We start from the raw sequence: 16,301 nt of genomic DNA, 5'->3' as shown, positions 1-16,301 counted from the left end.
TCCTCTGCTGTGGCAAGGGAGCAGGGAATAAAGCTGACCTTGTGGGAGTTGTGTCACCAAGCTGAGTGTCCCAGTTTGGTTCATAACTCAGCTCCCAGCAGCCTTCAGCTTCAGCCATTTCAGTGGGGACTGAGGTCTCTCTGTCACTGAGACTGTCTGTGTTTCAAGCTCAAGACTTTGCTGAGGCTTTATCTGGATACTTAAATACTTTACACAGTTCAGTTTTGAACCCTTGGAAGGATCCCTGTTCTTTTAAGAGCAGGCTTCAAATTGCCAAGTGAGAGTTTGCCTTTCAGGCCATCTTTGACAGTGCCTGCTAGAAGGACAATTGGTGCTCAAGGAACACGTGCACAAGGGCCAATATTGACTCAGTGTTCCCTTTGCTTCCCAGATCCCATGTGATCGACCTCTCCAGGAGAGCTGCCCAGTGTGGCAGGAAGAGACAGAGGGAGAGCCTGGAACATCGGGCAAGTTGAATTCCTCTGTCTCTAGTTATATTTATAGATGTATACAGTTATGTTTATTTATCTAGGTAGTTGTATTTCTAGATTTATGTAACTATATTTATATATCTATACAGATAGAGATCTGTACAGTTAAATTATTTTTCGTTTTATATGTTTATGGTTAAGCTTTAGATGTGTTGTTATAGGTGTGCACAGTTGCATTTATAGCTCTGTATAGTTACATGTACATATATATATTTGTAAATGCATTTTTCTATTTTATATGGGGGTTTGGCTACATAGATTGTTATGTGTGAGCCTCTTTTTAAGCTCTTGCCCTGCTCTGCTTCCTCGCTCACCTCTGGCTTTTCCCCCTGTGCCCCCTGTGTCCCCTCTCCCTGGGCTGGGTCCGAGCTGGCGGCCGGGCCGGGCGCAGCAGCAGTTCCAGCCCCGGATGTCCCTGGAGCGCTGGGAGCTGCCGGTGGCCCCAGGCACTGTCCCCTGAGGAGCTGCTGAAGGACGGTGAGACTGAGGGGGCTGAGGGGGCTGAGGGGGCGGTGGCGCTGAATGGATGGTGACCCTGAGCTGCTGCTGGGGCTGAGGGCTGTGGGGCAGCCCAGGGCCATGGTGGCACTGAGGTGACAGGCAAGTGGCACAGGCTGAGGGGGTGGCGGGTCTAAGGGGACGGGATGGGTCAGAAGGGACTGAGGGAGGTGAGAGGACTGTGAGGGGCTGGAGAAGCTGAAGGGGGCTGGGGGTTTGGCGAGAGCATGGCGGGGCTGAGGGGATGGAGGGGCCAGCAGGGAGCACAGAGGGCTCGGGGACTGCAGCTCTGCCAGGCCTTGGAACCAATTCCAGAGCCTCCACTTTTGCCACAGCTGCAATGAAGACCTCGAGGACCGCCGGAGACTGCCGGGAGCCAGCAGGGAGAAGCCGAGGGCCGGGAGCAGGAGCAGGGAGCAAGGCCCTGCTGCTGCCAGCCTGGAGAGAGCCCGGGTGAGGCCCCAGGGCCGGGGAGGCAGGGTGGGGCTGAGGCTGGCGTGGGCTGTGGCCATGGGCCCTGCCCGTGCTGGGGCTGCTCAGCGCAGCTGCCCCGGCTGGCAGAGGGGCTGTCCTTGGGCAAGGCAGCTGTGCCGGCAGGGCCCGGGAGCTGTGCCGGCTCTGCCGGGCTGCCGGGGCTGCGGGACGGTCCCACCGCGGCTGCGCTCACCACAGCCCGGCCCGCTCGGCTGCTTTCTCTTTCTGACCCTCCTGGGGAGGCTCTGACATTTCCTCTTCCCTGATGGAAGTGCAACTGCTGCCAAAGGAAATGTCCCCATACTGACTCAGTGTTCCCTTTGCTTCCCAGATGTCCCATCTGCTGTCCCTGTCCAGGGGAGCTGCTCTGCCCGGGAGGAAGAGGCCGAGGGAGAGGCTTTGAAGATGGGGCAGTTGGGATCCCTCTTCTTGAAGTTCTCTTTAAAGATTGCACAAAGGCAGTGATAATTACATGGATATTTACATATGTAGGCTGCTATTTGTACAGGAATATTTCTAGATGTATGTTGTTATATTTATGGATGTATTATGTATATATGTATTCATATATATACATGTGTTTGTAATTACATCTATGTCTATATACATATCTAAGTATACATGGATGTTGTTATATCTGTGTTTAGTTTTATTTCCTAGGTTTTTTGCTGTGTGGGTATCTATTTATATTGATGCAGTTATAGGCATATGGCTCTTTAAATAGTTATATTGATATTTACATAGGTATATATGTCTATTTTTATATGTATATTGACCCATTTCTATATGTAATTATATTTACATAAGTGTCCAGATGTATACCTGTATATTTGTATTGATGCATTTGTATGGTTATTTAGCTTGGCATAATGATACATAACAAACAATCTATACATACAAAAATATAATTTTATATGTATATGCTATTTTAAATCTCTATTTACATCTGTAGATTTTTATATATTTATTTATATGTATTTATGTATATATAGATGTATTTCATTTTATTTCAATACTTATGGAGTGGTATATTTGTATAATTCTATCGGTTCTATGTATAATTCTATGAGTACTTGATACAGGGCTACTTAGAGAATTCATATTTTTGTATTTCTATACGGGCTATACCTTTCTAGTAATATGTAATAAATTAAGTTGTTCAACTCCTAATTGATCTTTGTGTATAGTGAGTTGTTTTAAAGGTTGGCAATAAATTAAATTTTGTTAACGGAAGTTGGTATTTGTGTATTTTTACAGAGAGTGGTTGTAATGATATAAAAAATTCCTGTTTTTAAACTAAATTGAGGTTTCTATAGTTCTGTATTGTCAGTATGGGTGTATCAATTAGTAATAAATGTCTTTTTTAACTGAAATTGATCCTCATGTATTTGTCCATCAGCAGTGCAGCTGTAGCAATCTGCAAGAAATGCCATTTGTCAGCTGCGATGGGGGTTTTGTGATTTGTGCTACCCCAAGCCATGAGCAGATGGAAATGCTGCAGGATTTGGGCCATGGAAATCTCCGGCCATGGCCAGCACATGCCCCACCTGCACTCAGGCTGGGCACGGGAAGCGCAGATTTGGGATGGCAGCAGAGCCACACGTTGGCTCAGCACTGACTGCCAAGGCCTGCTGAGAAAACTCCGGGACTCCACTGGGAGCAGAACTCCAAGCAGGAGCCACCCTGGCAGGAGAAATCATTCACAATGAAAAAGAGAGAAAATATGGCAAAGCAGATGTGGGGATACTCTGTGAGTTCAAATGCTCTGAATCACCACTGCCTAGGCACGTCTTCTGCAAAAGTATTTTGTTAAAAACTGAACACCTTCCATGAAATACAGATTAAATGTTACTTTAAGAAGTAATTTCTGCCTGGACTTTTTGGCATGGGGACAAACTGTGGTGTGCTGGCAAGAGCAGCACTGTCCCTGTGGGTACAAATCCCCCTGAAGGATGAACAGTCTGCTGTCACAGGGGCCACACCTGCAGGATGAAAACCCTCCGTGCAAACTAAACACAAGTGACACGGCTCTTCATCCTCAGCAAGGACTTGCCTCTGCAGAGATGCTAGTGACAGACTCAGCTCTTGTTTGCAAGTGGTGTTAAATTGTCACACAAATCAACCACCCCTCCCTCTCTTGTCCGGCTGCTGAGCTGCTGCTGAGAAAAAAGAGGCAGAGTCCTTCAGGGGAAACAGGGACTTTCCAATGGGCAGAAACTTCCTCCTTTCTTTTGTTTTCAGTGCCAATAGAGGGCTTTGTCTTCAATCTCTGTGTCAGCAGGGAAATTGTGCCTGCCCATTATGGCAAGGATCTGAACAACCTGGAATTTTATTGGTGTAAAACCCAGAGTGACCTGACCTTCTGCAGGACTATGGAGGGAAGAGTCAAAAGGGATTCCTGGAATGTTGCAATAAGCAGATAGTGTTATTAAATACATAGAGATAAAAAGGCATAAAAGCTCATAAAAACATATGAAACTCACATAAACCTAATCAAAAGAGAAGAAGTTTATTATAATAAACAGTGAGGATTGCAGAGCATGGAAAAGAAGTTTGCAGGAAAAGAAGGTTCACTGGAGGAACACTGGTTTTAAATGTAGGACCATCTCGAGGTTTGATTTGTTCCCTCTTTCAGATTACAAGGAAGTCATGGTGTTCCAGAGCAGAATCTAGTGCCAAAAGTTCGAGAACAGGGTGTGATAAGACCACCAGAGTATTTTATCTGTATCTAGGAAGAAGCCCTGCAGAGCTTCTCTTTGGCTTTGACTCAAAGTAGAAGTCCTGTTTTTACCATAATTTTGATCTCTCGGTGTTTTGGACAAAGAAAAAGAAAATGTTGTAGATAAAAACTGATCCAGCCAATTTTAATAAAAATAAAAAGATAAAATTTTTTTGTGACTGATATACAGCCAACAATCAAGGGCAGCACTGACCCCGGGATTGAAGCTGGGTGAACTCAGATCCAGCCTCTATCGCATGGAATTCCCCTCTGTTCACAAATGCTGCTTGGCAGAGTCCAAGTTTTATGCTCTTTTTCTTGACCACGGTGGAGTCCCTTTGTCCTTCCTTGGAGTTCTTCATATTCATGCAGTGTCTATTCTCTGTCCTGCACTGGACAAAGCCTCGTCTGGGAACTGATGTGTATCTGCTCCTCGGTTCCCAGAATCCCACATTCAGATGTATGTCCTTGATGGTCCTGTCTATCTGAGATGAACATCTTCACGGGCCATCATCGCTGGGCATTCTCTCGTTAGTGCCAGCAAGAACGCCCATCTCTTGTGCAGGCTAGGTTTACTTGGTGTGTTAATGACACACCTCCTCCTCGGCTGCCAGCTGCAGTTTTCATCACCCTCTGAAGCAATCCCCTTCTCCCTTGCTGGTGTGATTTTAGAGCTTTATATTATATTATTTGAACAATCATATTCTATCAGCACGAATTACCATGATATCCATAACAGAAAACAACAAACAACCCAAAGTCTGCATTGAGGTGAGATGTATCACAGAGGGCTAAGAGCTCACCAGGGCTAGAGTTCCTCCTGTAATTTAAACTGTTCTTTCAATAACAACAATAATTTCTCAGTACATGTTGATTTCAGCAAGCACCAGCACAGTAAATCAGATTCTCTTTCCTTGTTCTGGCCTTTCACATATCACTAAGGAAAGGTGAGGCTGTGTCATTCTCAGCTGGATTTTTCATTCTTCAGAAGTCAAAACGGAATTCAAGTCATGTTATTAACACTGACATGCTTCTGAAATCTTGTAGCCTTTTCTATTTGCCTGGAGATTTGAACTCGTTCCTTGACAAGAAGAAAAGACTACATATGGGACTAATCCTTTTTTGATATGAAACAGTTTTCAACAGAAAATGGGGAACAAAGCCTTTGAACACTTTACTTGGAAGAAAGGTGGCTGCTGCAGCAAATACGTTACTGTGTGTGCATGAAATACTGTCACTAAGCCTCTATAAAACACACAGTGCAATGGGAATCTCTATTTAATCTCCTCATCAGTACAACTTATGCTGGATTCTGAGAGCCCTGTTTAATTACTATAATGCTCTGACAATTCCTGTGAAGCTTCAAAAGCCATTAACCATAGCACTCAGTCTCTGGCAGATATTCGGTCTTGAAAGAAAACTTTTACTGATTTTTTCTACCTCTTTTAAAGCTCACTGGGTTCAGTTAATATCAGAGCTAGAAAGCCATAGCATGTGGGAAAGCACAATTTATTGTAGCGAACATCTATGTTGTCAGAAAATGTCCTTTAGATAAAATTAGAATTTCCAAGCACCCTATCCTCTCCCTCTCTCCTTTTCTTTCCTTTTCCTCCACACTGCCAGGAGGTGTTTGGTGTGGGGTGAAGCCCCACGGCTGCACCGGCACTGGGGCAGAGTGCAGGGATGGCACGGGGACAGAGGCCGGCCTGGGCACAGATCACTGCTGGGTCCCTCGGCCACGGACGCTTCTGGAGACAGCAAAAACCCAGGAAAACTGCAGAACTGGGAAAGAAAAACAAGAGGAACTCAAGGGAACAAAAGGAAAACAAGAAACCAGTGCAAAGTAGACATTTAAAATCACACTTGCTCCAAAATTGCCTGTTTCTTGTCAACCGCTGGCACATTCAGAGAACCAAAGTTATCCAGTACCTAAACTTCTAAAGCTACATCTCTTGAAAGGCCTCATTTCTGTTTAGTTTCAGATTCATCCATTATGAGGAAAAGAATTTTATTTCCCTTATCCTCCTCTCACAGTAAGTCAATTTCCTGAACTAAACCGCTGGGAAATAAAAATACAGGTAGCCAAACCAGAGCAAGTCACAAAAATTAACTTCCACATGAACTCTAGAAAAGCCATAAGCTTATTCAGCATGGTCATAATTAGTGAAATGGCTGAGGAAAGAAGGGGTTTTGCAAAAACTCACACGCTTCTGAAAGATTATATTGTGGCACCTGTGTATAACAAAAGTTGCTTTTAATCTCTGCAGATGTATTGCATTAACGCTATTGAACCTTCAATTCAATGTACAGAGAAATTTTATAGAGCTTTCAATTCAAACCTATCACTGTTAACAAGACCAACCACCACAATTACAGTGTCTTGAAGTTAAACGATTAAAATAATTTAATTATTAAAAATAATTTATTAAGAATAATAATAAAATTTATTTTATTTAAAATATTTTTTTCACTGAAAGACCAGGTAAAATTGTATCTCCTATGGAAGATAAGGAAATGCATGATTACTACCATAATATTTTCTTTCTTTTGCAGAATTTCAGAAGAGTGACAGGGAGTGAGGAAGGATTATGGAAGAGTCTGGGAACTCCTTTCCTCAAGCCTCAAAAGATTCAGTATCCAAACTTTTATTTTGTGCTGGGTAATACTGGTCTGCCTTCCTTGCAGCTTCCCTGCTACTCATTTTATGAGGCATTTGACAGTTGTATGAATTATTCCTTTATTTTTGCAGTTTTGGAACTTACTTAGCAAAATTAGATGGCCATTAAGTTTATAACACCAAAATATATTTAGTCTGCAGATTGTAACTCTTACTATTGATTTCAATGAACAAGGAAATCTAGTGCAGGGAGGCCCAGGACTTTGTATTTCCTTATCTCAAAATTCCTACAAGTCTACCAGAATCCAAGTCCTTTTTTAAAAGTCGGTGTGATGGTCTGAATTTGAAACCCTGCCTCAGAAATTCCTAAGTTTCTGTAAGGGGATGTGTGGCTGCTGCACAATTAAATCCGGCAAGCTCATACAGCCCTGGATTATTTTAAGATAGAGCTAATGAGACAATAAAAGAACTTAGTTGTATTGTTTGTTGAACAAGCCTTTAAAACTAGGCAAGATTGGCGCCAGATGAGATAATAGCAAAGTTTCCTACCCATCTGAGTGCTGATTTTTTGTGCAGAGTATGAAGCCATTGTTCCCCCATGGCTTAATACTGGGGAAAAATATGCACTTTTGGACCTCTGTAATTATTATTTCTTACGCATCTTCCTTACACTTTGAAGAAAAAATAAAAGACATTTCCTGAGGGTAGCATTTAATGCCAGTCACCAGCAACCACTGATGTCTCCACGACCAGCAATTCAAACTCTGCAGAAATAAACCAAACAGCTCTGTCACAGAAACACTTAAAATAGCTTTTCCTCTAATTTTAAACCAATGCAAGCCCTACATGGGTGTGAGTTTGGGTCATCCCAATGAGAACATATTCATCTGCACCCTACAATTATGCATCAGACAACCAAAGCAAACACATAACAAGTCACATAAAGTGGCAAAAAACTTAATCACAAAAAGTAAAACAACTGGGTTTTTTCAAACTGCTGTGTAGAAATGGTCTGCACCTTCATATATTTGTTTTGGCCCTGAAATATATGCAATAACAATACTCCATTCCAAACCCACTGTAGTCAACAAAGGAACTGTTAATTGTATCACAATGACCACAGAGGAATTACCTGTTGGTTAATCCCAAATTTATGGTAGTGAGTTTATAAAAAGTCCTGTCCAAAATAATTTCTAAATAATGGCCACAACACAGCTGGCCATAGGTTCAGCTGTGCTTGCTCTCCATTCTGTATTTGATGCCTCACTGTTATTTGAATGTCTCTGTTAATCCCCAGCTCCATGGTGCCTGAAGGATCTAGTGTGCAGAGTTTGAAGAATCAATTTATAAGGTGATATAACTTGCTAATTTCTGCATTTTTGGCTTATGACTGTAACTGCTACATGGGGAAATTTTTTCCTGCATAAAAACATTTCTGTGTTTGTTCTCTCTAATGAAGTTTATGTAATCTTGTTTATAAAATGACTCTCATGTCAAAAAGCCTGCTGGCTTTAGTTAATTTTTCTTCCATTAAAATTGCTTCCAAATTTTATTAGAGTGATATTTGTTGTGCACATCAACAGCAAATTATTTTAATAATTCAGTTAAGATTTTGCATTGTCTATTTATATTCTTTAATACTTCCGCAATATTAAAGAAAGAAGATTCCATGCTCTCATTACTCTGTCTGTCCCAGAATACTCGGCACTCAAATGCTTTGTCAGCTCAGATTCACTGAGTTCAGCTAAAGTGGAGACGAGCATAAATCCACGTGAAATTCTTTAATTGCTAGAACAATCTAAACCTTTCAGCTAGCTAATTAGTTCAACTCATACTGTCTAAGGCATGACACCTGTGGCTTGTTATAGGCAAATTTTAAAGGTGTCTCAAGTCTGTGCAAACAAGCCATAAAGTTGTGCTGCTTTCCCCCGCATGTAGGAAGTAATTTTTGTAGCACATTTTGTTGTTACCCACATTTGATTCTTAACTTAAAATTATTGCACTTGCTCTTCAACTTTCCAGTGATGCTGAGGTCATTGTCAGGTTCTGATTCTTAGGTTAAAGAACCATCATTAAGCCAGCCTTCTAAATAATATTGGCAGAACAGGGAGAAGCGCAGTGTGCTGGAGGTCAGACATCAATGCAGACTGGTGGACCCATATGCAACCTGCATATTCTAATTGTTGATATTTATGACAAGAACCCATCAGCAATTTAGAAGCCTCATCCTTCTCTCATAGGCGAAGCTCTGATGCTAAATGAATTGTCCATGATTGTGCTCCTTTTTATTTTCCTAACCTTGCAATAGAAATATAGAAACACTGTTTAAGGGTATCTTTCAGAAAGTTACAGAAGAATGACTATCCCATTTCATTATGCCCTGAGATCCTCACTATTATTCACAATATTAAAGGCAATAATAAAATAAATTGTTTGAAAGCTCCTAGAAATTGCTATAATTGGCAACCCTGGTCTAGCACAGCCAAGCAATGCTATTAATTCATTCTCACTGGAAGCAGTTGTTCAGGCACAGCCACATCAAATCTGGCAGCTGGCCAGATGAACTTGAGCCGCCGTGACCTACACGCCAAGTTCCAAAGCCTCCTCCTTCATGGGGCTCTGTCACAGCCACGCTGCCTGTGACAGACCTGCAGTGAGGCACCATGGAGCAGTCAGGATCCCTGTCTCACATTGCATGGATGCAGCAGGGAGGACACACATGCACCCAGAGTTGAGCACATGGCACTTGTCTTTCTCAAAGCTGATTATCTGATGGGGTCTGACAGGAGCTCCAGCAAAGCCGTATCCTTTCCAAAGGCTCCCTTGCTGCATGAAAAGTCAGCAGATGAAGCAGTGGAACAGCATTTGGAAGGACTGAGAATCCAGGCAGGAAAATTATTCCCTCCCTGCTCTGGCACAAACACACAGTAGTCACCAAGTAGAACCTCCTGTAAGCTCAGTTCTTTGGAGAAAAGAGTTGAGCAGCAGGAAAAGCCAGAAAGGGAGAGTTGGGAATTTATCATTCTGGCTATGAAATAAACTGGGAAGGAAGCACATGCCAGTGCCATCAATCTATCATGAACTAAGTGATGGAAAACAGACACCAGCAGTGCCGAGCTGCTGTCCGAGGTTTTCTCTCTACTCCCCTGGGCTGGGGAGGAGTCTGCACCGGCCGAGCTGTGGCACAGCAGCTGACAGCCGGGGGGCACTGCCCAGATGCGCCGGGGGCGTCCGGGGAGCGCCTCAGCAGGAGGCAGCAGTGATCAGCAGGAAGGCGAAGTAGAAAAGAGGGACTCTTCTCAGGGGCAAAGTCCAGAGTTTAATGTCTCCAGGGGAGTCCAGCCGAGTCGGGACCATGAGGTGGGGGTACAGCCGATTATAAAGGGGGCAGAACATACAACACTTCAACCAGTGAGGGAGAACTTGGGAGGGAACAAACTCGTGAGAAACATGCTGGCTAGCCAATAGGGAATGTGACAGGGAGGGACTCTTGTTCCCGATCCAATCACCCACCGAAGAGGGGAGAACTTTCTGGAAAGAGGGAAGGGGACAGTGGGTGATGGACAGGAACTCAGGGAGGGATTCACAGAGGGTAACCAGGGGAACAGGGGTGGAGGCAATAAACTGACACTCTCAAAAGGAGGGGCTGCCAGGGGAGGAGCGGGGGAGGGGATGGGTCCCCAGGACCGAACCATTATAACTTTAGGGGGAAACAGAACAAACCAAACGAACCATGCACCACAACATCTCCCTCTTTTTTGTTTAAAATAAAAATAAAACTGAAATTGTTCTTAAACTGGCGTAGTAACTGAAAACCATAGGGAGGATTGAGGGGCTTGCTCCCAATGCATTTTCTCACAGGAAGGTTCTTCAGGGATGGGAGCAGGGTCAGTGGGATCCTCAACATGGTTGATTTGGGGGGTTGTGGCAAACAAAATTCTGGTCAGTAACTTATAGACAATGCAGATACCAAAAATTAAACAGAGCAAAATGAAGATAATAACTAAAATGGTACAAATGATGGAGTCCACCCAGCCTGCCACTCCCATTTTGGATAGCAAGTCCCCCAACCAGTCCGAGGTCTGTTGTCAGATGTTGTCGACGTCCTCGGACATCTGGCGGATGGTGCGTCTGGCGTCCTTGGCTCATGACGACAGGTTCATGCAGCAGAGCCCCTCAAACTCCTCACAGTGATGGTTGTGGAGTAACAAAAGGAAATCGATTGCCGACCTATTTTGGAGAGTTGCTTTCCTCGTTGTTTCCTCGTCAGCTAGGAGGTCCGCTAGGGCAGTTGAGGTCAAATTTGCTTGCTTCACCACCCAGCACTCGGGGTGTCCCAATTCCCCTAGTGCCTTTGCTGCGGCCACCCATGGCAAAAACACCGAAACCGCAATGTTTTTGGGTTTAGACCAATGTACAATTTCGGTGTCACACTCCGAGTCAAATTTGCGGGTGTCTCTTCTAATTCGGGCCGAATTCTGTGTGACATTTTTATTCTTCCAATCTAAAATTTGGGTGTAAGCAGTTTCAACGCCCGAAAGTGCAGGACCCTCCGGACAGACGAGAGGGAATGCCAGCCCACGCTCGGTCCCTGCACATCGGGAACAAGCCCTTAGGGAGGATTCGGGGTTGCCCATAGAATGTGGATGGAGCTCTGATTGCTGCAACGTGGTCACACCAGTTGGTGGCAATATACTTCTTGTCTCCCTGGTGGACCTCTTGAAATGGGCTCTCCCCAGGGTAGGGAACAAACTGAAAGCACAGGGAGGTGCGGGCGGAGCCAAGCAGATAGATTTGTGTGGGTTCTTCGGGGGCGTGTTGGAGTACTGTAAGGACCGCACAGCACAAGATTCTAGGTTTGGGACGGGGATCAGGAGCATATTGGGGGAGTAAGGACTTTAGGGTGGGGAAAAAGGGAGGGGCAAAATCATCAACCCCGAATGGGATTCCCACAAGGCAAGTTGAGAGGGGGTCTGCTGCAGAGGTCGTGGACAGGCACAGGTGGTCTTGTCCCATTGCCTAAGCCAAGGTCCGCCAGACGTTCGCCTTTGGTTGGGGAACGATCCACGTGCGGCTGGGTGGGTCATCAACAGAACTTGCATTAAGATGAGGGAGAGTCCAACTGAAATAAACGGAGAAAATAAGTTAGTGAAGAAGGCTCTGGTGAGAGAGGTTCGGTCTGGGGGGGGGGACGGACAGCGGGACGTTTTTTCTTTTCCGTCGCCATGCTGCCTCTTCCACCTGTGTAGTAGTGCCGATGTTGTGGGCTTTTCCTGGAAGGTGGGGCTTCACCCATTTTGAAGGTACCCACTTTAACCCTGTGAGGGTGGACATGCAAGCGTATCCACGACCCCATGTTACTAGGTCAAAGGGGCCTTCCACCTTCCAGGTTTCCGGATCTTTTACTAACCCAGGGGGTTTTGCCCTTAGGTGCATATCCTTGTAGGTGTTAAAGTGCCTTGTGATGGGCGAGTTCAGGCACCCAAAACTGCAGTTGAGAAAGTTGATGGAAAACAGAGCCCTAGTTAACCGGATCTGAGGGGACTCCACCTTCATATCCGCTTTTGGATTTTGTCAAGGCCTTTTGAGGCTCTGGTGGGCCCGCTCCGCCACTGCTTGTCCTGTGGGAGAGTAAGGGATGCCTGTTTTGTGGCTCACCCCCCACTCCTGCAAGAAGCTCCGGAATTCCCTGGAAATATACCCTGGCCCGTTGTCAGTTTTCATCACCTTGGGGATGCCCAGCACGGAGAAGGCATGCAACAGATGCCTTTTGACATCTGCAGTCTTCTCCCCTGTGTGGGAAGAGGCGTAGACGGCCCCAGAAAAGGTGTCCACACAGACATGCACAAACCTGAACTTGCCAAACGCTGGGATATGTGTCATGTCCATCTGCCAGATTTCACAACTTTTGAGTCCCCACGGGTTGGTGCCGGTGGCTAATGCTGGAAACTGAAACGCCTGGCACTGTGGGCATGTGGCCACAATCGCTCTCACTTGGTCCCTTGTCAGTTGGAATTGACGGACCAGGCCAGGAGTGTTCTAATGAAATTGTTGGTGGCTGAGCTTTGCCTGTTGAAAGGCATCTGGGAGTGGGGCCATCTCAACAGGGGCGGCTAGGGCATCGGCACGCCGGTTGCCCTCCGCAATGAACCCCGGTAGGTCAGTGTGTGACCTTACATGCATCACGTAAAAGGGTTGCTCTCAGTGGGAGACTAGATCTATCAGTCTTGAGAGCAAATTGAACAGAGCCACGTTGGAGACCTCCTGAAGAATCGTGCTCTCCGCTCTAGAAACGACACCGGCAACATAAGCAGAGTCGGTTACCAGATTAAATGGTTGAGAGAACCTTTCAAAGACCCTGACCACCGCGGCCAACTCGGCAATTTGAGGTGAGCCCTCAACCTTTACAATATCTGTCTCCCACTGCCGAGTTTGAGGACCCCGCAAAGTCACCACGGACTTGTGGGATGCTCCGGACGCGTCTGTGAAAACAATTAGAGCTTTCAAAGGCTTCCGACTCTGAATGGTTTTAAGTGAAAGCTTAACTGACATTTCTGAATTAAACAATTTGTGGGCCAGTTTGTGAAGAGAAATTTGTCTGGTGAACGAATCTAACGCAAATTGAAGAGCCTTATTCTCCAAGAGTAAATGCTCCAACATGGCCTTTGTTAGCTGGCCCAAGTTCAAATTGATAGGAATGTGAATGCATGTAAAATCAACTCCAGCCAGTTCCCAGATCCGGAGGCAAGCCTTCCGGATCAACTCAGCTACCAACTCTTGTGGTCGTGTCATCCTCTTGGACCTATGATGGCTGAGGAAAACCCACTCTATGATTAAGAGAGGGTCCCTCGAACTTTGGTCCTTAGATGTTTTTGTGGATGACTCCCACTGGAAAATCAACCCATGCGGGTGTGGCAGCTTTCCCAGGATGATATAACTGAATGGCAAGTCTGGATTGTAACGGTGTGCCTGCCTCTGTGACAAGATGTTTTGCACCTTTTCCAAGGCTGTGGCGGCCTCCTGGGTAAGGATCCTGGGAGAACTAAGCTCCTCTCCCCCTTTCAACAGATTGAAAAGGGGGGATAGGTCTTCCGTAGGAATACCCAGCCAAGGTCTCACCCAATTCAAAGACCCACACAGCTGGTGGACATCGGCCAAGGTTTTAATTTGGGTGTTAAAAGCCAATTTTTGCGGAACAATGGTCCGCTTAGTGATTTCCAGGCCAAGGTATTTCCAGGGTGGCATCACAAGATGTTTTGCACCTTTTCCAAGGCTGTGGCGGCCTCCTGGGTAAGGATCCTGGGAGAACTAAGCTCCTCTCCCCCTTTCAACAGATTGAAAAGGGGGGATAGGTCTTCCGTAGGAATACCCAGCCAAGGTCTCACCCAATTCAAAGACCCACACAGCTGGTGGACATCGGCCAAGGTTTTAATTTGGGTGTTAAAAGCCAATTTTTGCGGAACAATGGTCCGCTTAGTGATTTCCAGGCCAAGGTATTTCCAGGGTGGCATCCTTTGAATCTTTTCTTCCTGGAGCTCAAATCCTCCAGAAGTCAATGCTTCAATTGTCAGGACAAGCATGTGGGTAAGTGCGCTGTCGTCAGGTGCACACACCAAGATGTCATCGATATAATGTAATATGACAGAATCTTTTGCTGTCTCTCGAACAGGGGACAGCAAGGAAGAGACATACCATTGGCAGATCACAGGGCTGTTCTTCACGCCCTGAGGAAGGACCTGCCAATGATACCTCTTCCTTGGGGCTTCCCGGTTGATGGTGGGAACCGAGAAGGCAAAGCGCGGGGCATCATCAGGGTGTAAGGGAATTTGAAAAAAGCAATCTTTTATGTCTAGTATGGCCAATTTCCAATTTTGGGGGAGCATGGCTGGGGACGGCATCCCTGGTTGGAGAGCACCCATGTCTTCAATAATATTGTTAATTTGGCGAAGGTCGTGTAAGAGCCGCTATTTGTCTTTGTTGGGTTTTTTAATGACCAAGACAGGGGAGTTTCACGGTGACGTGGACTCCACGATGTTATCCTTATCTAGGTGCTCCTGTACGAGCTCCATGAGTGCCTTCAACTTCTGTTTGTTGAGCGGCCACTGCTCTACCCAGATAGGTGAATTTGATTTCCAAGTCAATTTTTGGGTAGGGCACTCTTCAGTGGCCTCTACTGAAAAAGCTGAGGAACCTTAGGCAAGTTAATTGTGGCACTCCATAGGGCCAAAACATCTCTACCCCACAGGGGTTCCGTATAATCCAAAACGAATGGGCGAACAGAAGCCAATTGCCCATCCGGCCCCACGCTCTTTGATTGTCGGGCTGATTGAATGCCCCCTATACCCTGAACTCATCCGGTGGCGTTTTGCAATTCCCATTGTGACGGCCATTCCTTGGCGGGAATGATTGTCACATCTGCCCCTGTGTCCAGCATTCTGTTCACCCTGGTGGTTTGGCCATCCCTGCTCACGGTGCCTGTCAAACGTGGCTTTTTGTGCCCTACCGTCTGTGACCAATTAATGTTGTAAGTTGGTAAAGTGCCATGCGGCAGTAGGGGTCTCTCACATTCATAAAATTCAGAGAGAGACACAGGAATGGCCTGGGTGATCACCTGGCCTTTGGCCAGGGAGACTGGTGGGTGTACGCAGAAAAGCCCGATGGCAAAGTTGTGAATGCTGGATGGCAGCAACCCCGGAATGATAGTAATTTCTGGGGGTGTGAATTTGGTGTCTCCTATGACAACACACTTACTTTGGATCTGGTACCAAGTACCTGGTGCCTGAGGTGCTACCATCACGAGGTGGCACTGGGAGTTCGTGATGTTAAGGTCCTCAACCAGGTGCAACCTGAAGGGCGAAACCAAAGAAAAGGTTGTTAGCAATGGAAAAGTTAAGGTTGATTGTGAAGTCAAGTCCAGTTTAGATGGTCGTGACATCGGGTGGGCAGACTGTGATCCCCTCCCCAAATCCCCCTTTTTTGGTGGTATGTCACCTGCCCTATTTTTATCATCATGCAGGGAGGGGCTGCACTCATGTTTTAGTTTTTTGGATTTTGCTGGAGTCCCTCCTGGGATGCTGTCTCCTTTCTTCAGAACTCATAGAACTGAGCCTGAAGCGGACAGTCCGGCATCCAATGGTTCAAGTTTCTGCACAGGTGGCATTGCCCATGAGGTGGAGGTCTTCCCTGGGTGGGAGTACACTGGGGCTGTGCAGGCATCACATCTGCGAAGGCAAGTGAGTCTGCGAAGGACACTCGGCGGGACAGTGGTTTACTTCCAGCGTCTTCCTTGGTGATAACTGGAACCTTCCTCTGGCATACTTCAATCATGGACTGAATTGTCGGAGGAGGGTCCAACGGGAGGCTGAGAATGGCTGCCTTGCAGGCGGTGTTTGCATTCACAGCAGCCATCTCCAGCAGCACCTCAGGTCGGGCGCTCTTGCTTAGGACCTGTTGATCGATGGCCCTGCAAAGACAAATATTATAAAAGGTTCCTCACCACCCT

At 45.9% G+C, this 16,301-nt stretch overlaps 1 long non-coding RNA gene across 1 annotated transcript; it reads left to right on the top strand.

The window, feature by feature from the left end:
• Nucleotides 1-411: 411 nt before the first annotated feature.
• On the top strand, nucleotides 412-2,694 carry LOC120504170. The gene is made up of 3 exons (XR_005627959.1): nucleotides 412-968; nucleotides 1,325-1,442; nucleotides 1,795-2,694. It is a non-coding gene; the product is annotated as an uncharacterized LOC120504170 (long non-coding RNA).
• The last annotated feature ends 13,607 nt before the right edge of the window (nucleotides 2,695-16,301 follow it).

The sequence above is a fragment of the Passer montanus genome, unplaced genomic scaffold (assembly GCF_014805655.1).
Source record: "Passer montanus isolate IOZ18808 unplaced genomic scaffold, ASM1480565v1 scaffold288, whole genome shotgun sequence".
NCBI lineage: Eukaryota > Metazoa > Chordata > Aves > Passeriformes > Passeridae > Passer > Passer montanus.
Note: the sequence above shows the minus strand (reverse complement) of the source record. Positions and strands in the feature narration are given on the sequence as shown.